This window comes from Chiloscyllium plagiosum, unplaced genomic scaffold (genome assembly GCF_037043375.1).
Source record: "Chiloscyllium plagiosum isolate Xiang-an unplaced genomic scaffold, Cpla_swu_hap1 HiC_scaffold_22, whole genome shotgun sequence".
NCBI classification, from domain to species: Eukaryota; Metazoa; Chordata; class Chondrichthyes; order Orectolobiformes; family Hemiscylliidae; genus Chiloscyllium; species Chiloscyllium plagiosum.
In genome coordinates this window covers 64,439,393-64,461,837 of record NW_028270160.1, presented here as the reverse complement: position 1 = coordinate 64,461,837, position 22,445 = coordinate 64,439,393, and positions in this window count along the sequence as shown.

Below are 22,445 nucleotides of genomic sequence, written 5' to 3'. Positions count from 1 at the left end.
CTGAGGTTGGAATCAAACCCAAGTCCCTGGTGCTGTGAGGCAGCAGTGCCAACCACTGAGCAACCGTACTGCTCATTCTCATCCTTCCTTAGATACGGACCCCAAAACTGCGCACAATATTCCAAATGTGGTCTGACCAGAGCCTTACACAGCCTCAGTAATACATCTCTATTCTTGTATTCTTTCCCTATTGAAGTGAATGTTAACAGGATGGACAGGATGGACAGCCTGGTATAGGTGTTTAAAACTAATAGGATTACAGTCACTGGTCCCAAAGTGCTCACCCATTAACACCTCAGTTAATTGCCCTATCTTATTTTCCAAGAGTAGGTCAGGTTTTGCTCCTCCTCAAGGAGGTACATTGACATACTGATTAAGAAAATTTTCTAGTGCACACTTGACAAATTCTTCTCCATCCCAAGGTATAAATGTTATAGGAAGGAGGGCAAGAGAGGAGGGGATTGGTATTTTTGTTTTGGGATAACATTGTGGCTGTAATTAGGGGGGATATTCCTGGGAATACATCCAGGGAAATAAGAAATAAGAAAGGGATGATCACCTTATTAGGATTGTATAATTGACCCACAAAATAGTTAGCAGGAAATTGAGAAACAAATTTGTAAGAAGGTCTCAGTTATCTGTAAGAATAATAGGGTGGTTATGGTAGGGGATTTTAACTTTCCAAACATAGACTGGAACTGTCATTGTGTTAAGGGCTTGGATGGAGAGGAATTTGTCAAGTGTGCACTAGAAAATTTTCTTAATCAGTATGTCAATGTACCTACTAGAGGAGGAGCAAAACCTGACCTACTCTTGGGAAATAAGACAGGGCAGTTAACTGAGGTGTTAATGGGGGAGCACTTTAGAACCAGTGACTGTAATTCTATTAGTTTTAATAGTGATTGTGAAGGATAGACTGGATCCACAAGTAAATGTACTTTGGAGAAAGGCCAATTTTGACTGAATTGGACATGAACGTTCAATAGTAGAGTGTTTGCAGGTAAAGGGACAGCTGGAAAAAGGGAAGGCTTCAAAAGTGAGATAGTGAGAGTCCAGAGACAGTCTAATTCTGTCAGAATGAAGGGCAACTGAGGTTTTAGTTAAGAAAAAGAAGGAAGCATATATCAGTATTGACTGCAGTGATCCCCTAGAAGAGTATAAAAGCAATAGGAGTATACTTAAGAGGGAAATCAGGAGGACAGAAAGGAGAATGAGATAGCTTTGGCAAATAGAGTTAAGGAGAATTCAAAGGGATTCTACAAATACATTAAGGATAAAAGGGTAACTAGAGAGAGAATGGGGCCCCTTAAAGATCAGCAAGGCCAACTATGTGTGGAACCACAGGAAATGGGGGAGATACTACACAAGTATTTTTCATCAGTGTTTATTGTGAAGAAGGATATGGAAGATAGAGAATGTGGGGAAATAAGTAGCAACATCTTAAAACAAAGTCCATTTAACAGAGGAGGAGGTGCTGGATGGCTAAAAATGCATTAAGAGGGATAATTTCTCAGGAGCTGATCAGGATTATCTTTGAACTCTGTGGGAATCTAGGGAAGTGATTGCTGGGCTCCTTGCTGAGATATTTGTATCATCGATAGCCACAAGTGAGGTGCCAGAAGACTGGAGGCTGACTAATGTGGTGCCACTATTTAAGAAAGATGGTAAGGAAAAACCAGGGGACTGAAGACCGGTGAGCCTGACATTGGTGATGGGCAAGTAGTTGTAGGGGATCCTGAAGGACAGGATTTACATGGATTTTGAAAGGCAAGGACTGATTAGGGATAGTCAACATGGCTTTGTGCATGGGAAATGGTGTCTCACAAACTTAGTTGAGTGTTTTGAAGAAGTGATGAAGAAGACTGATGAAGGCTGAGTGGTGAATGTGATCTGTACGAACTTCAGTAAGGCGTTCGACAAGGTTCCTCATGCTAGACTGTTTAGCAAGGCTAGGTCACATGGAATAGAGGGAGAAGTAACTATTTGGATACAGACAGGGTTCGAAGGCAGAACACTGACGGTGGTGGTGGAGGTTGCTTTTCAGACTAGAGGCCTGTGATCAGCAGTGTGCCACTGGGTCCATTGCATTTCATCATTTGTATAAATGATTTGGATATAAACATAAGAGGTATACTAAGTAAATTTGCAGGTGACACCAAAATTGGAGGTATAATGAACAGAGAAGAAGGTTACCTCAGAATACAATGGGATCTTGATCAGATGGACCAAGGAGGAGTGGCAGATGGAGTTTAATTTAGATAAGTGTGAGGTGCTGCTTTTTGGAAAGGTAAATCAGGCTGGGCCTTATACACTTAATGGTAAGGTCCTGGGGAATGTTGCTGAACAAAGAGACCTAGGAGTCAGATTTAAAGCTCCTTGAAAGTGGGGTTGCAGGTAGAAAGCATTTGGATGGTGAAGAAAGCATTTAGTATTGGGCACATAAATGAACACAATGGTACTAATGGACTGAAGTGTGTTTATTTCAATGCAAAGAGTATTATAACAAGGCAGATGAGCTTAGAGCCTGGATCAGTAACATGGGGCTATGATATGTGGCCATTACAGAGACTTGGTTGAAAGAAGGACAGGACTGGCTGCTCAATATTCCAGGGTTTCATTGTTTTAGATGAGATAGAGAAGAGGTAAAAGAGGTGGAGGTGTTGCATGACTAGTCAAGGAGGATGTCACATCTGCACTTAGAGAGGACATACTGGAGGGCTCATTCACTGAAGCAATATGGATGGAACTCAAAAATAAGATGGGTGCAATCACTCTGATAGGAATACACTATACAGCCCCCCCCCTCCCCCCCCAACACACATCAAGACATTGAGGAACAAATATGTAGGTAGATTATAGAAAGATGCAATAAAAACAGAGTTGTCATAGTGGGTGACTTTAACTTCCCCAATATTATCTGGGACTCCCTTACAGAAAGAGGCTTAGATAGGGCAGAATTTGTAAAGTGGATTCAAGAGGATTTCTTGAAACAGTATGTGGATTGTCCAACTAGAGAGGGGGACCTTGTACTGGCTAATGAGCCTGGCCACATGACTGACCTTTCAGTAGGAGTGCATTTTGGAAACAGAGATCACGACTCCTTAAGTTTTAAGATAGCTATGAATAAAGATAAGTCAGGACCTTATGGTATGGTATTACATTGGGGGAGGCCAAATTATGTCAATATTAGGCAGGAGCTAGGGAGTGTTAGTTAGGGGAGCTGTTATCAGGCAAGTCCATATTTGACACACGGGAATTATTTAAAGACCTGCTGATGAGAGTTCAGGACCAATATGTTCCAATCAGGAGGAATTACTTCCATTGAATCCATACAGTGTGGAGACAGGCTATTCAGTCCAACAAATGCACACCGATCTCTGAAGAGCATCCCACCTAAACCCACATCCCGACTCTTTCCCTGTAACCCTACATTTCCCATGGCTAATGCGCCTAAATTACATATCCCTGAATACTATGGCAATTTAACATAGCCAATCCACCTAACCTGCATATCTTTGGACTGTGGGAGGAAACTGGAGCACCCAGAGGATACCCACACGGACCCGGGGAGAACATGCAAACTTCACATAGACAGTCACCCGAGAATGGAATCAAACCCGGGTCCCTGGAGCTGTGAGGCAGCAGCACTAATCACTGAGCCCCTGTGGTGGACAAGGATGGCCAAGGATGGTGAGGTAAGGGACCCTTGTATAACAAGGGAGATTAGGAATTTACTTAAAAGGGAAAAAAGAAGCATATGTGAGGTTTAGAAGCTAAAATCAGACAGGGCCCATGAAGAATATAAAGAAAGCAGGAATGAAATCAAGCAGGGAATTAGGAGAGCAGAAAGGAGCAATGAAATGCCCGAGGTAAGTAGTGTTAAAGAGAATCCCAAGACATTCTATACATACATTAAAAACAAAGGATAACTAAGAAGAAGGTGGGACCACTGAAGAATAAAAGTGGGAACTTGTGGTTGGAGGCAGAGGATGTGAAGAGCAGACTACGGAAGATGATGAGATTGCTAATATGCTTATGTGTCGAGCATGCTAATATGCTGGGACATTTTGAGATCAAGAAAGAAGTGGTGTTGGGTATCTAGAAGAGCCTTAAAGTGGATAAGTCTTCCATATCCTGCTCCTAATTTAGGATATCTGGTCAGCGTGGACGAGTTGGACTGAAGGGTCTATTTGCGTGCTATATGTCTCTATGACTCTATGACTCAATGACCCAAACTTAACAGTCCTCTCTGGTAAAGTATTCCATGAATTCACAACCCTCTGAGAAGAAATTCCTCCTCATCTCTGTCTTAAATTAACCAAGAGGCCAAGGAATGAACAAAAAACATCTCTCTTAACCTTGTCTTTTCTTAAAATATAAAATTTATGTTATTAAATGGCATTGCTCTTGTCATGTCTTATACACATGTTACTGCATTTCACAGATACAAGTATCTATCTATCCATTTATCTATCTATCTATCTATCTATCTATCTATCTATCTATCTATCTATCTATCTATCTATCTATCTATCTATCTATCTATCTATCTATCTATCTATCTATCTATGTATCTATGTATCTATCTATCTATCTATCTATCTATCTATCTATCTATCTATCCATCGATCTATCTATGTACTTCTCCAAATCCCTCTGTGTTGCAGATTTCCGCAGTCATTCCCCAATTATTCAGCTCCTCTATTCTTCCTGCCACAGTTCTCAATCTCCCATTTCCCCAATTTATACTGCATCTGTCATGGGTTTGTCCACTCACTTAACTGGTTTGTATCCCTCTACTCACTCTGTCCTTCTCATCATTTGCCTTTCCTGCATGTTTTTGTCATCTGAAAACCTGGCAACAGTACATTTGCTTTTCTCAACTAAGTCATTAATATTTATTGTAAATAATTGTAGCCCCAGCACTGATCCTTGTGGCACTCCACTAGTTACAGCTTGCCATCCTGAAAATGCTTCCCTCCGTGCCATCCCCCCCACCCCCACCACCCACCACTCCATCTTCTTTTAGTTAGTTAATCCTCAAGCTAAAATACTACCATGGACTTTTAATTGTTGTATCTTACCAAAAGACCTTTGTATATCAAAGTATATTACACCTACTATTTCACTTTTATCTATCCTGATTATTACTATGTTCAAGAATTTTAAAATTGTCAGGCATGATTTGACTTTTATGAAGTCATACTCTCTCTGCCTCATTTAATTATTAAATTAAAAATCACACACCAGGTTATAGTCCACCAGGTTTAATTGGAAGCTCACTAGCTTTCGGAGCGACGCTCCTTCTACAGGTTATTGTTAATCACCTGATGAAGGAGCGTCGCTCCGAAAGCCAGTGCTTCCAATTAAACCTGGTGGACTATAACCTGGTGTTGTGTGATTTTTAACTTTGTACACACCAGTCCAACACCGGCATCTCCAAATCATTAAATTATGCATTTCTAAATGCTCTACTCTTTTATCTTTTAAAACAGACTTTCTATTTACCAATGACAGGTACTAATCCCATTAGTTTCTATAGTTATATTTACTGTCTTTATTCCCTCCCCATCTTTTGTCACTTGATTATTTATTAATTTTGTAATGTATTTATTCAATTCCTCTGCCATTTCCTGATTCCCTATTATTATTTCTCCAGTCTCAATCGCTAAGGGGCCTGTGTTCACTTTGGACTCATCCTTCCTTATATATTTAAAGAAGTTCTTAGTCATAGAGATGTACAGCATGGAAATAGACCCTTCAGTCTAACTTGTCCTTGCCGACCCAAGATACTCTTCGGAGGTCGGTGTGGACTTCCTGGGCTGAAGGGCCTGTTTCCACACTGTAGGGATTCCATGATGATTTCTATGAAGGAGGAGGAGGAGGGTACTGGATGGGGACAGTTCAAGCCTTTTTTCCAGAAAGAAGCAGCCCCGAGACCATCCTGATGAGGGATGGATGTGTAAATGGATTTGCGTATCTATGAAGAGTCGATGGCTGGAGTCTGGAAATTCTGAAAGTGACGCATAGCTTGAGAAGAATCACGAATATAAGTGGGAATTGGACAGGGGGAGAAAAGAAATTGAGTTGAGTTGTTTGGTTTGAATTTTCTGTGGGGCAGGAGCAGGCAAAAACAAAGGGTGTGCTGGGCAGTCCTTTTGGGATGGGTTTTGGGATGGAGGAAGAAACAGGGTATGAGAGGTTGGGGAACTATGAGCTTGCAGACAGTGGAGAAGTCAGGGTGTGGGCTGCAGATCACCAGATGAAATAAGGTTAGTGACCAGTGTGGAAACAACAACTTGGTGTTCAGTGATAGGGTCACAGTTCAGGGGGAGGTAAGAGGAGGTGTACGAGAGCTGGTGCTCAGCCTCCACAATTTAGAGGTCAGTACACCAGATAACGGTAGCACCACCCTTGTCAGCAGGCTTGATTACGAAGTCAGGATTAGATATGAGAGCATGGAGTGCAGTCAGTTCAGAGGGAGACAGGTAGGTTTGAATGGGTAAGACGACTGGGAAATTATGGCAACCGATATCACATTGACAGTTCTTAATGAAAGGGTCGATAGCAGAGGCCAGAGAAGAGTATCCAGGTGTCGGGGAAGAGTATTTGAAGCAGGTGACGTGGTCAGTAAGATGGGGAGAGGACTCTTGTCCAAAGAAATGATCACAGAGGCAAATGGCACAGAAGAAGCATTCAACATCACGTCATGCCTGAAATTCATTGAGGTGAGTGCATAGAGTAATAAAACTAAGACTTTTGCTGTGTACAGAACATTCAGGAACAGAATGGAAGATCAGGAAGAGAGGATGGAGTCAGAGAAAAGGCAAGGAGGAATCTTCCAGAGAGCTGTGGGTATCTCTGAGGTGTTGCATCTTGATGTCTGAAAGGAAAAGAGAGTTTTTGTCAGCACGTTGAATGAGCAGGAAGTTGGAGTTGGAAGTTGGAGTGGAACTAGACTTGGTGGGATTGAGGTTTGCAAGGAAGAAGTGTTTGAAATCCTGCAGAGTATGAAAATCGATAAGTCCCCTGGGCCAGATGGGATTTATCCTAGGATCCTCTGGGAAGCCATGAAGGAGATTGCCGAGCCTTTGGCATTGATCTTTAAATCGTCATTGTCTACAGGAATAGTGCCAGAAGACTGGAGGATCGCAAATGTGGTTCCCCTGTTCAAGAAGGGGAGTAGAGACAACCCTGGTAATTATAGACCAGTGAGCCTTACTTCAGTTGTTGGTAAAGTGTTGGAAAAGAATAATTTGATTGGGGATAGTCAGCACGGTTTTGTGAAGGGTAGGTCGTGCCTCACAAACCTTATTGAGTTCTTTGAGGTGACCAAACAGGTAGATGAGAGTAAACTGGTTGATGTGGTGTATATGGATTTCAGCAAGGTGTTCGATAAGTTTCCCCACAATAGGCTATTGTTCAAAATGCGGAGGAATGGGATTGTGGGAGATATAGCAGTTTGGATCAGTAATTGGCTTGCTGAAAGAAGACAGAGGGTGGTGGTTGATGGGAAATGTTCATCCTGGAGTCCAGTTACTAGTGATGTACCGCAAGGGTCGGTGTTGGATCCACTGCTGTTCATCATTTTTATAAACGACCTGGCTGAGGGCGTAGAAGGGTGGGTTAGTAAATTTGCAGACGACACTAAGGTTGGTGGAGTTGTGGATAGTGATGAAGGATGTTGCTGGTTACAGAGACACATAGATAAGCTGAAGAGCTGGGCTGAGAGGTGGCAAATGGAGTTTAATGTGGACAAGTGTGAGGTGATTCACTTAGGTCGGAGTAACCAGAATGCAAAGTACTGGGCTGATGGTAAGATTCTTGGTAGTGTAGATGAGCAGAGAGATCTCGGTGTCCAGGTACACAGATCCTTGAGAGTTTCCACCCAGGTTGACGGGGTTGTTAAGAAGGCATACAATGTTTTAGCTTTTATTAATAGAGGGCTCGAGTTCCAGCACCATGAGGTTATGCTGCAGCTATACAAAACTCTGGTGCAGCCGCACTTGGAGTATTGTGTACAGTTCTGGTCACCGCATTATAAGAAGGATGTGGAAGCTTTGGAAAGGGTGCAGAGGAGATGTACTAGGATGTTGCCTGGTATGGAGGGAAGGTCTTACGAGGAAAGGCTGAGGGATTTGAGGATGTTTTCATTGGAGAGAAGAAGGTTGAGAAGTGACTTAATAGCGACATATAAGATAATCAGAGGGTTAGATAGGGTGGATAGGGAGAGACTTTTTCCCAAGTATGGTGACGGCAAACACGAGGAGGCATAGCTTTAAATTGAGGGGTGATAGATATAGGACAGATGTCAGAGGTAGTTTATTTACTCAGAGAGTAATAAGGGTATGGAATGCTTTGCCTGCAACGGTAGTATATTCGCCAACTGTAAGTCATCATTGGACAAGCATATGGATGTACATGGAATAGTGTAGGTTAGATGGGCTTCAGATTGGTATGACAGGTCGATGCAACATCGAGGGCCTGTACCACGCTGTAATGTTCTATGTTCTATTTAGTCCTATTTGATTAGATTCGATTGCTTACAGTGTGGAAACAGGCCCTTCGGCCCAACAAGTCCACACCGACCCGCTGAAGCGCAACCCACCCAGACCCCTACATTTACCCCTTCAACTAACACTACGGGCAATTTAGCATGGCCAATTCACTGCATTACTGGGCAAAGATATCACAGCTGTGCTGAAGGAGGGCACTATGGAAGACTCGAGCAGTGAGACAACATGGTCAGAGCTCAGAAATAGGAAGGGTTTGGTAACAATGTTGGGATTGTACTACAGGCCTCCCAACAGCGAACATGAGATAGAAGTACAAATATATAGAGAGATCATAGAAAAATGTAGGAGCAACAGGGTGGTGGTGATAGGAGATTTAAATTTTCCAAACATTGACTGGGATTCACTTAGTGTTAGAGGTTCAGATGGAGCAGAATTTGTAAGGGCATCCAGGAGGGTTTTCTAGAGCAATATGTAAATAGTCCAACTTGGGAAGGGGCCATAATGGACCTGGTGTTGGGGAATGAGCCCAGCCAGGGGATTACTTTGGGATTAGTGATCACAATTCACATCACAAAATGAGTATTTTAGAATACTCATGGACAAACACAAGAGTGGTCCTAAAGGAAGAGTGCTAAATTAGGAGAAGGCCAACTATACCAGGAGCTGGGGAATGTAGATTGGGAGCAGCTGTTTGAAGGGAAATCCACATTCGATATGTGGGAGGCTTTTAAAGAGAGGTTGATTAGAGTGCAGGTGAACTAGAGGACTTAGGTTTAGGGTGAGAGGGGAAAGATATAAAAGAGACCTAAGGGGCAACGTTTTCACCCAGAGGGTGGTACGTGAATGGAATGAGCTGCCAGAGAAGGTGGTGGAGGCTGGTACAATTGCAACATTTAAAAGGCATTTGGATGGGTTTATGAGCAGGAAGGGTTTGGAGGGATATGTGCCGGGTCTTGGCAGGTTGGGATACCTGGTCGGCATGGACGGGTTGGATCAAAGGGTCTGTTTCCATGCTGTACATCTCTATGATGCTATGACTCTAAGAAGGTAACCAGGGAAAGGGTTGGCCCACTCAAGGACAAAGGGGGAAAGATATGCATGGAATCAGAGAAAATGAGTGAGATTCTTAATGAGTATTTTGCATTAGTAATCACTGAGGAGAGGGACATGGCAAATGTTGAGGATTGGGATAGATCTTTAATTATTCTAGGTCAAGTCAGCATAATGAGGGAGGAAATGTTGTGTATTCTAAAAGGCATTAAGGTGGACAAGTCCCCAGGTCCAGCTGGAATCTATCCCAGGTTACTGAGGGAAGCAAGAGAGGAAATAGCTGAGGCTTTAACAGATATCTTTACAACATCCTTGAACACGGGAAATGTCCCAGAGGACTGGAGAATTGCTAATGTTGTCCCCTTGTTTAAGAAGGGCAGCAGGGCTAATCCGGGTAATTACAGACTGGTGAGCCTGATGTCAGTGGTAGGGAAGCTACTGGAGAAGATACTAAGAGATAAAATATATGCCTATTTTGGAAGAGACTGGGCTTATCAGTGATAGGCAGCATGGTTTTGTGCAGGGAAGGTCATGTCTTACAAACCTAATAGAATTCTTTGAAGAGGTGACAAAGTTGATTGATGAGGAAAGGGATGTAGATGTCATGTACATGGACTTCAGTAAGGCGTTTGATAAGGTTTCCCCTGGTAGGCTGATGAAGAAGGTGAAGTGACATGGGGTCCAGGGTGTTTTAGATTAGATTAGATTAGATTACTTACAGTGTGGAAACAGGCCCTTCAGCCCAACAAGTCCACACCGCCCCGCCAAAGCGCAACCCACCCATACCCCTACATTTACCCCTTACCTAACACTACGGGCAATTTATCACGGCCAATTCACCTGACCTGCACATCTTTGGACTGTGGGAGGAAACCGGAGCACCCGGAGGAAACCCACGCAGAGACGGGGAGAACGTGCGAACTCCACACAGTCAGTTGCCTGAGGCGGGAATTGAACCCGGGTCTCTGGCGCTGTGAGGCAGCACTGCTAACCACTGTGCCACCGTGCCGCCTAGCGAGATGGATAGAGAACTGGTTGGGCAAAGGAGACAGAGAGTAGTAGTGGAACAGAGCTTCTCAAAATGGAGAACTATGACCTGTGGTGTTCTATAGGGATCCGTGCTGGGACCACTGTTGTTTGTGATATACATAAATGATCTGGAGGAAGGTATAGGTGGCCTGATTAGCAGGTTTGCAAATGACACTAAGATTGGTGTAGTAGCAGATAGTGAAGAGGACTATCAGAGAATACAGCAGAATTAGAGAGTTGGGCACAAAAATGGCAGATGGAGTTCAATTCGGACAAATGCAAGGTGATGCATTTTGAAAGATGCAATTCAAGACAGGAAATGGAAATTAGACAGGAAATTGAAAAGTCTTGGGGAAAATTGATGTACATAGAGATCTGGCTGTTCAAGTCCATTGTTCCCTGAAGGTGGCAATGCATGTCAGTAGAGTGTTTAAGAAGGCATACAGCATGCTTTCCTTCATTGGACGGGGTATTGAGTACAAGAGTTGGCTGGTCATGTTACAGTTGTATAAAACTTTGGTTTGGCCACATTTGAAATACTGCATACAGATCTGGTTGTCACATTACCAAAAGGATGTGGATGCTTTGGAGAGGGTGCAGAGGAGGCTCACCAGGATGTTGCCTGGCATGGAGGGTGCTAACAATGAGAAGAGATTAAGTAGATTAGGATTACTTTCATTGAAAAGAAGGAGGTTGAGGGGCGGACCTGTTTGGGACCCACAAAATCGTGAGAGGTGTAAACAGGGTGGATAGCAAGAAGCTTTTTCCCAGAGTGGAGGACTCGATTACTAGGACTCACAAGGTCAAAGTTAGAGGGGAAACGTTTAGGGGAGAGAGAGAGAGATGGGGTAAGTTCTTCACACAGAAGGTGGTGAGTGCCTGGAATATATTGACAGTGAAGATGGTAGAGGCGGGAATGATAGAGTCATTTAAGACATATCTAGACAGACACATGAATGGACAGGGAGCAAAAGGATATAGATCCTTAGAAAACAGGCGGCAGCTTTAGATAGAGGATCTGGATTGGCGCAGGCATGGAGGGTTGAAGGGTCTGTTCCTGTGCTGTAATTTTCTTTGTTCTTTGTATAACTAACATGCTGAATTTATATCTCCTGATTTATTCTATCCTATAGTATAGTTCCTGATAGTAAACCTATAGAGTACTCCTATTTCTGCTGTCTTCACCTTATTCTATCTCATCTCCTCCATATGGATTCTCCATTTTCTGATCCAAGATCATTTCTTGCTTTCATACTTATTCCATCCAATATGAACAAAGTTACCCACCACACTTTCCTTCCTGCCTGTCCTTTCAAGGTCCAATATCCCTGAATATTTAGTTCTCAGCTCTGATTTCCTTGTAAACGTGTTTCTGTAATGACTATAAGAGCATTCCCATTAATGTCTATTTGTCCATTTATTTTCTACTGAGCACTACATGCATTGAAGGCTCAGTTATTTTGCCTTTATATCAACTTTGATCTTAGTTACTGCTTCTTGTTTGTTTGTACCCTCCATCCCTACCTTTCTCACTTTGGATATTATTACATAAATAACTGCCCTTCAATGCTGCCACATTCTTTTATTTTGTAGGCTGATGTAACCCTTTGTGAAAATCCACTCCATTTTTACTTAGTTTTGAAACTGTCTCTACAGTCCTAGTTATTCAATTCGCAAGGACACTGGTCCCAGCACAGTTCAAGTGAAGCCTGTCCTATCAGAACAGCCTGCTTTAAGCACGTACAGGTGTCAATGGTACACATTCGACCACTCCAATCTTTGAGCCATGCATTTAATTCCTCGACTTTATTTGCCCTTGTGACACCAGGTATTTTATATTGTGAACTCCACAGGTCCAGTGATTGCAGGGCAATTGATGAGCAATGAGCTATCCTCAGACACGATTCCTGGTAATGGTCAGAAGTCACATGACACCTGGTTATAATCCAACAGGTTTATTTGAAAGCACAAGCTTTTGGAGCATTGCTCCTTCATCAAGTGAAGAGAAGAGATGCAGACAGGCACAGAATTTATATGATTCGGAGATGCCGGTGTTGGATTGGGGTGTACAAAGTTAAAAATCACACACCAGTTTATAGCCCAACAGGTTTAATTGGAAGCACACTAGCTTTCGGAGCGACGCTCCTTCATCAGGTGATTGTGGAGGGCTCGATCGTAACACAGAATTTGTAGCAAAAATTTGCAGTGTGATGTAACTGAAATTATGCATTGAAGAATTGATTGTCTATTAAGCATTTCATCTGTTAGAATACAGTGATAGTTTCACTTCTTTCATGTGTAAATCACAAACCCCTTTTTTTTAAAGTTGCATTCTCGGGTTAGCTGTTAGCAATGGTGATAGCAAGACAATATGTTGAAGGTGTTAGCCCCCTGTGTTCTCTGTCTATGACCTGATGTTTAGATTGATTCCAATCTAAAAAGTGAAATAACAGATTTATTTCTATAACAAGCTATCAAAACAAGAAGTAAGTAAGATTCTGTAAATACAGAACAGTGTGGTGCTGTTACATGTATGCAACATGAACCCAAGATTACGGGTGAGGCTGTCTTCATGGGTATGATTTGGACTTGCCCGTGTTGGACTGGGGCTTACACATTAAAAATCACACACCGGGGATCCAAGATGGCGGCGACCCAGCAAGACTGAGTCTATAGTGCTCCTCCCAAGACTTGGGTACAGTGGGTCACCCACCCCCTACCACGCTCACCAAATCATTTATAATAGTTGTGTAATTTAATTAGTTGTGTAATATTATATTTAAACAATTCAATCCTAAGTAAAAATGACTAAAGGGAAGGGAGCCCGCAGCTCTCAGCAAGCAGGATCCCGTCCCCCACCCTCTCCAGCTGCAGCAGAGGATTCCACAGCCGCCCCGGGGGACTTACCTACAGTGACAAGCCTTGCAGAAATGATGTCCAAGCTGGATTCGAAGATCGATGCCTTTATTGCAGAATCCAGAAATCGTTGGGACTCGCTCTCGGCCGCGCTGCAGAAGCACGACCGAGAAATCTAAGAAATTGAACGCCGAGTGGGAGGGGCGGAGTTAAAGGCCGCGACCTCCGAAAATACCGCGCAATCGGCCGTGGATCAGGTCCGGACTCTCGAGCAGCGAGTTCGGACCTTGGAAAATCATATTGACGACCTCGATAATCGAGGTCATCGAAAAAATATTCGTTTGCTGGGCCTTCCCGAACGGGAAGAGGAAGGCCAGTTTACAGCATTCCTGGAGCAGTGGCTGCCACAGCTATTAAATCTGCAAGCTGGATCAGGCCAGGTAAGGGTGGAATGGGCCTACCGGGTCGCAATACGCGGGCCCGGCTCGAACCAGCGCAAACGCCCGGTCCTGTTCTGGGTGCAGAGCTACAAGGAGAGGCAGATACTCCTAGAAGCCTCTAGAAATCTCGGAAAAGACCCCCAAGCTATGATCTATAAAGGATCCAAGATCATGCTATTTCAGGACTTTCCCCGGCTCTGGTTTGAAAGAGGAAGGCATTCGACGAGGCGAAGAAGCGTTTAAGGGACTTAAATATTCAGTACTCCTTACGCTACCCAGCGACGTTACGCTTTAACCATGAAGGATCCGTATATAACTTTGGATCACCAGAAAAGGCTAAGGAATTCTTGGACTTTCTTAGATAACCTGTAAGACATAATGGATGTTGGTCTGCCTTTCCCCCTGCTTTGGTTTATATCCCCTCCTTGTTTTTTTTCTCTTACCTTACTGTTTAATATTATCATGGGGATTGGGGAGAGGGATTTGAATTTCACCCCCCCCCCCCCCCCCCCCTTGGGGTTGTTTTCTGTTATTATTTTATATATATATGAGGGATATATGTATATGTGTGTGTATATATATATATATATAAAAGCTGGGGGGTTTGGTTAATGTTGGTGGGGGGAGGTGGTTACCTTATTCAATCTTACCTCTGTCTCTAGGAGCGGGGTTGTTTTCCCCTTGTTATTTTGTATTATCATATTTAATTATTATTTGTTGAGGTGGTAATTTTATAGTTATATGTTTATATATGGTATTAACATTACCAAATATATCCAGGTGTTGGTATGGGTGGGGGTAGGGTGCTCACTGTTAACTCTAGCTTTGTATCATATTTGAATTCTCCTCATTTTATTGAGGAGTGCCTGGGTCAAGGGTGGGGCATTGTTGGGAGAGGATATGATGGACTTTTGGAGAGGAAGTGACACCCCCTGGGAACAAGGGGGAAAGTCTCCACATAGATACGTTTTATTTTTTTTTATTTAGAAATAGTTTTTTATTGTATTGTTGTGGGTGTATTAAAGAGGTTTTATTTTTGTAAATTTTATATGTTCTATGCTCGGGATGTTCTGGATAGGGTTCCCTCTTCCGAGGGGTCTCGGATTGGCCCAGAGGATTATGGTTGATCAGTCGGTTAAGTGGTGCACCTGGAATGTCAAGGGGAGTAATTCGCCAGTTAAAAGGAAGAAAATATTATCAAATCTTAAGAAGGAAAGAGTTGATATAGCTCTCCTACAAGAGACACACCTGTTAGATAAAGAACACTTGAAATTACGACAGGGTGGATTTGATCAGGCCTTTTTTTCTTCTTTTAGTTCAAAAAGCAGGGGAGTTGTTATTCTTGTTCGGAAGAATTTCCCTTTCAAAATCCTAAAGCCGATAAAAGACGAATCTGGACGATATATCTTGATTAAAGCCCTCATAAATGGAGAGGAATATGGGATTTTAAATTTGTACTGCCCCCCGGCACACCCCTTTAAATTTATAACAGAAGCCTTTTCAAAATTGATGGCTTTTGATGCCCGTCATATAATTATAGGGGAGACTTTAATTGTATTATGGATCCGGAAATAGATAGGATTCCCAAGAGTACTGCAGGAGTATCTCCCAGATCTCGACAATTGATGGATCTGAACAAAGAATTAGAATTAGTAGATGTATGGAGATGTCTTCATCCACAGGGCAGAGATTTTTCTTTCTACTCTAATCCACATAAATGTCATACCAGAATTGATATGTTTTTTGCCCCCTCGATTTTTTTAAATTCCATATCATCCTGTAAAATAGGTAGTATAGCAATTTCTGACCACGCTGCTGTATATATGGAAACTAAGGCGAGGAACAATGGGACATCCCCTCGGCATTGGCGTATGGACCCCTTCCTAATGAAAGATAATAAATTTGTAAAGTACTTCTCTCAAGAATTTTAAACTTTTTTAGAAATTAATTCAGGTACAGCTAGCAACACGTCAATGATGTGGGAGACCATCAAAGCTTACACACGAGGCTTGATCATCTCCTACTCAGCGACCCAGAAGAAATTAAAGGGAGAACAACAGCGTCTGCTTGAAGCCCGCTTAAAAGCGGCTGAAACAGCATACACTGATAGACCTTCTATTATTAAATTGCAAAGGATTACAGCTCTTAGGACAGCTCTAAACACTACGCTTACTCAAACGGCTAAGAAGGAAATATTATTTGCAAAGCAAAGGTTATATGAATATGGAGACAAACCGGGTAGATACTTAGCATTTCTTGCAAAGAAAAAAAAGGCCCCTCAGACTATTACATCTATCAAGGAAAGTACGGGTATTTTGACTCATGATCACAAAAAGATTAATGCGATCTTTAGAGAATTTTATTTGCAGTCATTTTTTAAAAATTTGACTTTTCCAGGCCTAACTCCGGAACAAGTATCGGTCCTAAATACTCCTTTTACACTCCAAGAAATACTTGATGCAATTAGGCAACTTCAGAATGCTAAGGCACCGGGCCCAGATGGTTTTCAAGCTGAATTCTATAAAGAATTCACAGAAATACTGGCTGGTCCACTTATGGACATGTATAACTATGCATATAGTCAGGGCTGTCTCCCGCCTTCGCTGAAAGAGGCAAATATCTCTCTTATCCTTAAAAAAAAACAGAAGATTGTACATCATACAGACCAATATCCTTGCTAAATGTAGATTTTAAAATCCTCTCTAAAACGTTAGCACTGAGACTAGAAAGGATACTGCCACGTATTATAAAGGAGGATCAGACGGGGTTTATTAAGGGCCGTAGATCATCCAATAATGTTAGAAGGGCTCTGAATATGATTCAAGCCTGTCATCAGGGAAAGATACCAGGAGTAGTGGTTTCATTAGACGCGGAAAAGGCATTTGATAGGGTCGAATGGTCATATTTTTTTTACACATTGGAGAGGTTTGGCGTTGGACAGGTGCTTACCAAATGGGTCTCAACATTGTATAGTGATCCCAAAGCATTTGTGGTTACCAATGGATTAGGTTCGGATAGCTTCAGTGTGGGTAGCGGCTGCCGTCAGGGATGTCCCCTCTCGCCATTGTTATTTACGCTAATAATTGAACCACTTGCAGAAGCTATATGAGCTGATCCTAATAAAGCGGCCCTGAGGATTGGTACAGGTAAACATAAAATTACCCTTTGTGCAGATGATGTTCTTCTATTCCTCAGTAACCCTCTGATGTCCATACCTCGCCTCATCCAAGTTATCAATACATTTAGTGCATTCTCAGGCTATAAAATTAATTTTTCAAAATCGGAGGCTATGCCAATGGGTGGCCTTGCTATGAGACCCCGCTTCGCGGATGGATCCCTTTTTCCCTTTCGCTGGTCCCTGGAGGGCTTCTTATATTTAGGCATTTTTATTACTCCAGTATTTGGTCAGTTGTATAAGGCTAATTTTGTGTATTTATTGGAAAGGATAAGGCAGGACCTCCAGTGATGGGGAGACCTACCAATTTCCTTGTTGGGTAGAATAGCACTAATCAAAATGAATGTCCTGCCCCGTCTCCTATATCCTATGAGAATGCTTCCGGTGATGCTGCCGAGGATGGCTCTACGTAAATTATATGGCTGGCCGGGTTCCTTTATCTGGAATCATAGACGGCCCCTCATTAAGCTGAAGAAGCTACAGCTTCCACAGGCAAGGGGTGGACTTCCCAGACTTTAGGAAATATCAGTTAAGTTCCCTATTAAGTTACATAGCTGATTGGGTCTTGTCTGATCCACAATCAATCTGGTTGGACATCGAGGCCTCTCAAGTAAAATACCCACTTTTTAACTTTTTATTCTCAGACAAGAGGAAAATCATTACAGATCACTGTAAAAACCCTATAATACTAAATACAATCAAGGCTTGGAATATAATGCGGCAAAATGAGGGCAATTCACATAAAACATCCCCCTATGCACCGATAGTGGGAGCATGGGAATTCCAACCGGGGTTAACAGATGCCACTTTTAAACTCTGGAGATCCAGGAGTATCTCATGTCTAGGGGATCTATTTAAAGACAGGGTCCTGATGTCTTTTGAACAGCTGCGTCAGAAATTCGGATTACCCAATGGAGACCTCTTTCGATACTTCCAAATTCGAGATTATATACAGAAGAAGACTACGTTATTAGATAGTCTTTATAAATCCGATAGAGAATGTAGTGTCCTACGACCAGTGGGGGTATCTTCCGTCAGTACTATTTATCATTTACTACATGATGAAGTATCGGGAGATATGGATAATCTGCTTAAAACATGGGATCAGGATTTAGGACTAGAAATCTCTACAGAAACGTGGAATGATATTTGGGAAAATGCTAGAAGAATTACTATTTGTAACAGAACCCAGGCTATCCAGCTGAAGATAGTTCATAGGGCCCATATAGCACCGGTTCGAAAGGCAAAATTTAAGGCAGGAGCATCTCCAATGTGTCCTAAATGCAAAATAGAGGTGGGCACTCTTGTACATTGCCTATGGACCTGTCGTAAGATCCGTAGATATTGGACTAAAGTAGCAAGTACCCTGACAGAAATTTTAGGAACGGAAATTAAAGTAGACCCTTATCCCTCCTCTTGGGCTTTTCGAACTTTCCTTCCTGGACACGTACGGGAAGAGACTATTTTCTATTCTTTCTTTCTGTGCAAGGAAAAATATTTGGTGAACTGGGCGGCTGAGGGCCCCCCTGGACTTTCAAATTGGCACAGACTAATTATGGAATGTATTCCCCTTGACGTCCTTACAAATATGGTGCACCGAAAGACCGAATTATTTTATAAAATATGGCAGCCCTTCTTGAATTACATAAATACAGATATTTCGGCTATCCTAACAAGGGCTTTTATTTATTTGAGATTCCAAACCTGGCTCCTCAGGGGAGGAATCCCGCACAAATACGGGTTTTATTACATCTGATGTTAACACATTCCGAGCATGTAAGAGACTTAAACATACACTCTGCTTAGTTGTAGGTTAGATTAGTAGATAGTTGAGTTTTGTTTGTTTTTTTTTTCTTTTTTTCGTTTTTTTTGTCTTGTTTTTTTTGTTAAATTTTGGCTATTGTATATTTGAGCTAATTGTATATCAATGTTTATATCTGAGAGTTTTGTTTATTTTTGTAAACTTGTAAAAATGTTAAATTTCTAATAAAAATATCTATATATATAAAAAAATCACACACCAGGTTATAGTCCAACAGGTTTAATTGCAAGTACACTAGCTTCCAAAACCTAATGTGCTTCCAATTAAACTTGTTGGACTATAACCTGGTGTTGTGTGATTTTTAACTTCATGGGTATGGAACTTGGCTCAGTTTCTGTTCGGTGAGTATATATCTTGAAGTCTGCCCTGGAGGGTACTTACCTGAAGATCAGAAGCTGAACGTACTTGACTGCTGAAGTATTCCCCGATTGGGAGGGAACATTACTATCTGGCAATTGTTGTGCAGTGTCCATTCATCCGTTGTCGGAGCATCTGCATGGTCTCACCAATATACCATGGCTTCCATATTTGGAAGTCGATCTAACAATTCCAATAGATGCTGCAAATGTTCCCTCCACATGTGACTAAAAATCACCAGGTTGTCGATATACACCACACAATCGGAAAATCCCAAAATGACTTTATTAGTCTTTGAAATGTGGCTAGCACATTTTTTCATATTGAATGGCATGAGTTTAGATTGGTAAGTTCACTCAGTGAGACAAAAGCCAAAATTGTCTTCGCTCTTTCAGATAAACCAGTATCCCCTGGTTAAGTCCAACTTAGAAATATAAGTTGCTAGTCTCATCTTCTCAACAGCGTTCCAAACGCAGAATAGGATGTAAATCAGATTTTGTAAGTGCATTGACTTTGTGATAGCCCACACATAATTGTCAGGTACCATCTAGTTTTAACGCCATTACTATGGGTGAGCTCCTGTCACTGCAATTCACTTTGATTTTGTTGTCTTTGAGCATGCGTTCAATCTCTTTTTGAACCTGTGCCAATTTTCAAAGTTTAAGTCTATAAGGATGTTGCTTAATTGGAACAGCATTTCCCACATCTACATCAAGCATAATTAGATTAGTAGTTCCCAGCTTATCCCCACATATCTTCCCATTTGATTGTAATAACTCTTTCAGGTCATTTTGATTTTCATCTGGAAGGTAACAATAATTTAACCTAAGTTGAGAACTTAATTTAATTTAATTAAATTTAATTTGAGGAATGTCCAATTCTGAATCATCTGAACTTTATACTTCACTCTGTGTTGTAACCAGTAACACATTCACCTTTTTCTTTCCTTCCCTATCAAAAAAACCTTTTGAGCATATTCACATGGCATACACAGATTTCTTTCTATCTGGTGTTCTTATCAAATAATTCACTCACTCTAATTCCTTTGGATTTGCAACACAAAACTTTGTTTTTAAAGGTTCACCTTCCACTGGAAGTAACCCTAACACTACTTCTGCTAGCAAAATTGTGAATTTTTGATTTCTTGTCAGTTTCCTATTGCATCACATACTGTGCAACTTCTAAATGCTGTCTGGCCAACTCTTCTATTCTATTTAACCTTTCCCTCAAATTTGATACACAGTACAAACAGAATTCCTTTATCCCAAACCTCTGGATAGTCTTGACTATAAGTCCTCAACATGGTATTTAAAGTTTGCTGCCACCATTCTAATGCTTCCAACAATTCTGGATCCTATTTTTGATTATTATTATTGACACCGTATAGTGTGAAAACAGACCCTGTGGCCCAACAAATCAACAGTGACCCTCCAAAGAGTAACTCGTCCAGACCCATTCCCTTACCCTATTATCCTATATTTACCCCTGATTAATACACCTTACCTAACACATCTCTGAACACTATGGGCAACTTAGCATAGCCAATTCACTTCACCTGCACATTTTTGGATTGTGGGAGGAAACCGGAACATCCAGAGAATATGCAAACTTCACACAGCCAGACGCCCAAGGCTGGAATTGAACCTGGGTCCTTACTTTAGGGACTCTATGTTAGAATAAAGTAACTCGACAGGAAAACCTACCAGAAAAATAGCTACAGTAACTATTACTAATTAACTGTTCCGAAATATCACAAACTCAATTGAGCTTTTTGAGGAAGTTACCAAAACGGTTGGTGATAGCAGGGGTTCCACATGGTAGACTAATTAGTAAAATTAGATCACATGGGATTCAGGGTAAGCTTACTAATTAGATACATAACTGGCTTAACGGCAGGAGACAGAAAGTAATGGTGAAGGATTCCTTTTTCAGAATGGAGGCCTATGACCAGTGGTGTTCATTTATGTAAACAATTTAGATGAGAATATAGAAGGCATGGTTAGTAAATTTGTGGATGTCATCAAAATTGTCAGCATAGTGGACAGTGAAGAAAGTTTTCTAAAATTACAAAGGGCTCTTGATCAAATGGGTCAATGGGCTGAAATACGAATAAATCACCTGGACCATATGGACTACACCCCAGCATTTTAAGGGAGATAGTTAAAGAGATAGTGGAGGTGTTAGTGGTGATCTTTCAGGAATCATTAGAATCAGGGAGGTGATGGTGATAGGTTGGAGGGGAGAGCGGGGCAGATAGATGGGAAGAAAGATGGACAGGTAGGACAGTTCAAGAGGGTGGGACCAAATTGGAGGGTTGGATCTGGGATGAGGTGGGAGAAGGGGTGAGGAAGAAATTGGTGAAGTCGACATTGATTCCGTATGGTTTGACAGTTCCAAAGCGGAAGATGAGGCGTTCTTCCTCCAGGTATCAGATGGCTTCGATTTGACAGTGGAGAAGGTCCAGGACTTGCATGTCCTTGGCAGAGTGGATGGGGGAGTTGAAGTGTTAGGTGGGTGTGTCCCAGAGATGTTTTCTGAACATTCCATAAGTTGGTGTCCTGTCTCCCCAGTCCAGAGGAGACCACATTGACAGCAATGGACACAGTATCTGGGAAAAGATCTGCCACCCTACCAGCCTATAAAAGTCCCACACAGAACATAGGAAAGCAATCTTGGCCAAACTTTACCAAAAACACCCAGAATGTCTCAGCAGGGACCAAGCAGACTGACAAGTGATACTAGACAGCACTCGCAGACAAGGGAATATACTTCCCAACACCCACTAACAATAGCAGATCAACACAGCTGTCCCAAAGTCCCGAGGGCAGTCTGACAAAAAAGGACAAAATAATTCCACAGCATCATCACAGGACAAAGGTGTCTTTTCTCAGGGTGGCAACTCGTGACCAGTGGAGTTGGACTATAACTTGGTGTTGTGTAATTTTTAACTGGGAAACATAGTTTAATTATACCAGTTCACTTTTACACATATTCTTCTATTGCATTCCATCCACCACTTATTTGCCCATTCTCCGAGCTTGTACAAGTCCTTATACAGCCTCCTTGCTTCCTCACCACGACCTGCCCCTCCACCTATCTGTCATCTGCAAACTTAGCAACATTGCCCTCTCTTTCTTTAGTCCAGATTGTTAATATATGATGTGAATAGTTATGGTTCCCAGCCACTGACACCTGTTGGA